Below are 6156 nucleotides of genomic sequence, written 5' to 3' on the forward strand. Positions count from 1 at the left end.
GAGCCTTCCTCCCGGTCACGTGGGCTGGCCCGCAGCGCAGCACTCTTTTTAGCAGCTGTTTGGAAAAAAACTTGCAGCGCTGATGACAACTCGGGTGTGTCGATGCATCTCTGCGTGTGTAGAGCTTGTTAGTGTATTTGGAGGTTTTGTGGGCCAGAGTGATCAGACTGATTCCCACGTGTTTATAAAGGTGTGCATGTACTTGAGTGTGATGATAAATCACATATATGTGTTTCGTTGTGTGTGTGCATACGTGCATTTATCAACATTTTCATCAGGGCTGTTCGGTGTACCCACACATGCATACGCATGTCGAAGATGGCAGCTTGGTGTGTAACTGGAGTGCTCCTCAGCGGCTGGATGTACACCGCAGTGGCTAGACATCTGTATGTGGGGCGCATGTTTAAATGTGTGTATGACTGTGCAGTGGCTCATTCTGTGTGTTGATTTGTATGCATGCCTTTGTGTGGATTTTGTCTGGAGAGTGCACATACGCAATAATGTGAGTGAGTGCCCCTGTGTCCCAGCCCTCATTTCTCCCCTCCCCAGCAAGTCAGGCTTCACTGGTCTCACTCACAATCTGGCCCAGCCTCAAGTCATTGAGAGATATATGGAGGGTCTCAGCTCCCAGGACAGGCAAAGCAATCTTGTTAAGGAAGCAAGCAGGCACTGGAGGAAAGGAAATCCCTCCAAGGCCTGGCTTTTGCTTCTCCCTGTTCCTTCCACTGCTCTCTTCCACTAGCTACCCATACTTCACTCCACGGCCAGAGCATCTGGTTAACAGCTGGTAAATGACACAAAATTTACAGTCAGAAATTTAATACAGATATGCATTCAAATTCTAATGTTGGATCTACTGCCTTAGTCAAGTCAGATAACCTCATAGATGGTGATTTATTTTCTGAAAAACTGGGAGAATATTACCTGCACTGTCTTTACCCCAAAGTTGGGACACTCACTCATAAAGATGTTTGGCAAGCCATTGAACTATGTAGGGAATTATTATTAATATTACATAAATACTGTTTAAGAATGTAAGTTTGTAGGCTCAACAAACATTCATTCAACAAATATTTAATAAGCATCCATTATGGGTCAGTCCCCAAGCAAGGTGCTGGGGATATAGAGGGAAACAAATAGGCTTGATGCCTGCCCTCATGAAACTTAGAGCCCTCCAGCTGGGGGTGATACAAGTGGTTACAAGTGAAATGAGTGTTACAGAAAAGAAAAACGTAAAGTATAAACTGGGCGGTCAGGGGATGAAACAAGTGATGTTTCAGGTGAACCCTGAGAGACGACTGAGACTTGTCTGAATGTAGGCGAACTGTGAGCTCTAAACATGAATGAGTGATAACATGTGAAGCAGAGTTTAGGGTGTTGATACACAGACGTTGGAAAGGAAACTTTCATCCACTGCCCCTTGTGTCAGATGTGTCAGAAATCTGAAAGGTGAGGAAACTGCTTAGGATGTCTGGAGGCCATTCAGAATCTAAAGGGTTCAGGAAAGCCCCTCTCCTAGGGTACAGTGGGAATATCTGTGTGATACCCATGTGGCTTCATTATGACAGAGATTGAAATCACTGGCTTGCTCTTGTTGGTTTTTAAAAAAACGGCTAATGAAAAGTATAAGAAAGGAAGTGATGCTTACTTGGCAATGTGAAACATTTACTGACTGAACCAATGGGGACAAATGTTTTCTCAACTTTTGAAGATACCTGGAACCTAGGTTTCCTGAAGCCTAGCAGAGTTCCTGGGTGCTTGTCTTATGGGTCCTTGCAGTGGTGATGGCTTCATGTAACAGGCAATCCAAAATACTTAAGCGGCAGTTCCACGAGCTACAAGAACTGTGTCAAGCTAGACTGGGGCTTAGGACTTCCTCTCCCTAGTTTCTCTTTGTCTTGAACTCAGTCTATGAACATTTGTTTGCTTGAGACAGAGTCTCATTCTGTTGTCTGGGCTGGAGTGTAGTGGTGCAATCTCAGCTCACTGCAATCTCTGCCTCCCAGGTTCAAATGATTCTCCTGTTGCAGCCTCCCAACCACAGGCGCGCACCACCACACCCAGCTACTTTTTGTATTTTTAGTAGAGATGGGGTTTCACCGTGTTGCCCAGGCTGGTCTTGAACTCCTGGCATCAGGTCATCCACCCACCTTGGCCTCCCAAAGTGCTGGGATTACAGGTGTGAGCCACCACACTTGGCCACAGTCTATAAATGTTTATCAACTATTTTGAGTATGGGGACAAAGAGGTGAATTTCTGAATGAGAACACAAATTACACTAGGAGGCAAAATAGAGTAAGTGCCGTAGGAAAGGTGCAAAGCGTGAACATGAAAGAGGAGGATTTTCCCCTTCCATTCAATTCATTTCACATCCATTCATGTTTAAAGAACATGCTAGTATCCATCTAGAGAAGATGAATGACATTATGACATTGATGGCTACAGAGCGGGGCAGCTATGAGCCAGATGTGGCAGACCGGTTTGTTCCACAATTGTCCAACCTTTTCTTGTGTGCCTTCCTATACAACAGAGACTAGAAAGCTAAAAATCAATTTCCTAGACTCCTTGCTGTTGGGGCTCCCATTATAATTTAGGTTTAGATAGTCCTGTGCAACTGGGCAAGACCTGAATTCAAAATTGTGTTCAGAAAAAAACCCAAAAAACAAAAACTGAGTTTTGTGAAGGGGAGGCAGCAGCCTGGGAGGAATCTACTTTGCTGTTGCTGACTTGGAAGGTGCAATGTGACTCTGGAGTTCTGCCAGTTCCTGATCCCCAGATTACACCTAAGATGTTGTGTTCCTGTAGTCAACTGGACCAGTCACTGGCCTCCTGATTGTGGCAGAAGTAACTGTTCCCTTGGGGTGGTGGGGTTAGTACAGTGACAGGTTTTGAGACTCATTCCTGCAAGCCCAAGTCAGAACTTGTTCTGCAATGGTTCTGAGTTTGATTCTTTTTATTAAATTCATGTCTGCTTAAAATCCTAACTGACATATCATGTTATGAACTATAGGTGCTGTGAAAGTCAGGGAAGGGAGATGAGTGTGGATCAGAACAAGCAGGGAAGAAAGGACTGCCTTCTTTCCTCTTTCTATCCACCTCCTATGCTCAACCCCATTTCAAACCTACCATCAACCTTCAGATTAATCAGCTGATTAAATATAAGCAACACAAATAAGGAAGGTCTCCGCTTCCACAGGGCTTATGAGGAGACAGATGCGAAACCAGCAACCAAATAAATATATGATTCAAAACTGTGGTAGGTTATGAAGGAAAATAAGAGGGAAACATGGGCAAGAATACTGATATGAAGTCTGTGAGATAACCTATTTTGAGAAGTCTAGATGATCTCTTCAGTAGGTGATATTTAAGCTGAGCCCCAAAGGATAAAAAAGGGCTAGTCATACAAAGGTGGCCAAGGTGAGGGGAGGTGCCAGGCAGGAGTAGAGTATGTACAAGCTACCTTACTCTTTCTAATGCTTCCCTGTGTAACACTAGCCTAAACACAGCCTTTTTTTGTTGAGGGGGCTGTCCTGTGTGTTGTAGGATTAGCAGGATCTCTGGCCTCTACCCACTAGATACTACCTAATAGTAGCAGCCCCCCTCAACCACAGCTGGGACAACCAAAAATGTCTTCAGACATTGCCAAATGTTTCTAGAGGGGCAAAATTGTCCTCTGTTGCAAACCACTGTCTTATGGGTAGCTCTGCTTTAGTCAGGGTGGTTTTCTCACTGACTCCCAAATGCACCATCAATGTTTACATTTCTGCACCTATATATGCTGTTCCCTCTAATTACTCTCTCTTCTTCTGCCTCTCCACAAAGCCTTACTCGTATTTCTACCACAAATTCATGGCTTTTTCCACTAGGGAGCTCTGTTTGGATGACTCTCATGTGTTTTGGGTGGTGAGGGAAGAGAGGTCCATCCTAGTGCTCTGCTGCTCTCTGGCTACGGCGGCAAGGGAGTGTGAATTACGTACCCTTTCCTTTTCTGCCCAGTTAGGAGTTGAATTGGTGGGTATGAGACCAAAGTGAGCCAGTCTTCCCATGTGATCTCCATAAGATTGCATTGCTTTTCTTTGAATTGTTGACTGCAAAGAGGTAGCCCTGGGCTGCCACTGGCTGTATTTTCCTGCCACTTGGAGAGACCCTGCTTATGGCAGGAGACAATACACAAATAGAAGCAGATTCAGGAAGAAATGAAAGGTGGAGCAAGTGCCATGACTACACTATTAAAGCCCCTTTTCGATACTTGTGCTAAAACAGTCTCATTCTTATATTTTTTCTTTCTTTAAGCTGGTTTGAATTGTTTCTGTCAGTTAGCATGGAAAGTCCTAATCAATATCCTTCAATGCCTAGTTCAAATCTTTCCTCTTTTATCAAGTCCTCTCAGCATAGAACAGTATGAAGAAAATGCCTTCTTTGCATCTTAACTGGTTTGCTGGATCCCAGCAGCCAATTCTGTGCATCTCTTCCCAACTCTGAGTTTAGTGATGTCATGCTGGTAGTGTGAAAGTAATCACAATATGGATCAACAAATTCTACAAATCAGAGCACATTTCTCTTTACCCCAGCCCCCAGCCTGTTCGCCAGCACATCACTGTCTAAATCCCTTCCCAATTGTATCACCCATTTGGATACTAATCATGTAGTGATTTGTGACCCTTCTTGCGTTTTGAAAATGGTGAGATTGGGAGGACAAGTACCCTGTATGCTGCATCTGAATCTTCAGAATCTCAAAGGAGGAAAGGTCCTGAGAAATAACTTGGTCCATGATCTTCATTCCATACACAAAGACAAAGAGGTACAAAAACCTTCAGTGACTGGATGGTTGTGTCAAGAAGAAGAAAGTCTTCTGACTTATATTCATTATTTCAATGTAGGCTTTCCTCCCCCATTTTCAGCCTTTCATTTTCTCTAATTTTGGTATAAAATAACATTTTAAAACTATTGTTGAATCATTCCTAACAGCTGATGGCCAAGACCCAAGTTCTCAGATGCTTACTTTTAATAAGGGGCTGTGAAGTTCTCCAGAATGAGATAATTCCAGATGGTGCTCACCAATGTGGCAGTACCGGGGAGACAACTGTTCATAGAGAGGACCTGCTGCCATTCCACAGACTCCTAAGCCCTCAAGCCTGGAGAACTGTAGTCACTATTGTAATGTCATATGAGGGAAAAGATTAAAATCACCCAGGTTTAAAAAAACATGATGTTGAAGTGAATGTTGGCTGCTCGTGTATTATGTCACTTAGAATGAAACAAGATCAACCCAAACAAAAGCTTGCTGATTAACAAAAAAATAAAAATACCCAATTTATTTTTTGATGTAGCCATTCTGTTTCCAGGAACTTATTCTGGAAATGTGCATATGGATATTCATTGCAACCTTCTTTAATAAAGGATTAAAAGCCATCTAAATGCCCAGTAATAGGGAGCTGATTAAATAAATCACTCTGTATCTACAGAGGCAGAATTCTGTCTTACACGGAATTATCTCTGATATATACTGTTTAGTGAGAAAAATAAGGAGCAGAACAATGTATACAGTTTGCTACTATATATGTTAATAAAGGAAAGGAAAGGAAAACACGCAAACACACATGGGAATAAAAACAATTATTTCTGGAAGGATATACAAGAAATTGTAACCCATGAAGTTGTCTCTGGAGAGGGGAACTGGAAGACAGTTATGAGAGGGAGCCTTATTACTCACTGCTTTTCTGTTGGAATGATTCGATTTTTAAAACCATGGGAATATGTTACTTATTTCCCTCACATAAAATAGAAAATAAAGTAAATGCTGTGTTGTAGTTTTTGGAAATTCTCATTTTCCTCTGTGGATAAGCTGGATCTGGGCATGTGCCAGTGAGTTTGGATAATAGTAATCCTTCTACAGTAATATGCTTTCTTAAAAGAAATTTAAAATAGCATTTTGTTCCATCTTTCAAAAAATTTGGGACAAGTATTTCCCACATTACACATCTGAAGGAACCGAGGCACAGAGGCAAGTCATCTTCCCAAGATTACACATTGAATGAGGGTCAGAGTTGGTATAACCCAAATCTTGCACCTAGCCATAAGTTCCTTCTACTAGACTATATTTAGCTGGACAGAAGGCTTCAACAAGTAGAGTAGTTTTCAAGGGAAGGAAAAGAA

This window comes from Aotus nancymaae, unplaced genomic scaffold (genome assembly GCF_030222135.1).
Source record: "Aotus nancymaae isolate 86718 unplaced genomic scaffold, 86718_ANA_hifiasm-v0.15.2.pri h1tg000015l_0, whole genome shotgun sequence".
Lineage (NCBI taxonomy): Eukaryota > Metazoa > Chordata > Mammalia > Primates > Aotidae > Aotus > Aotus nancymaae.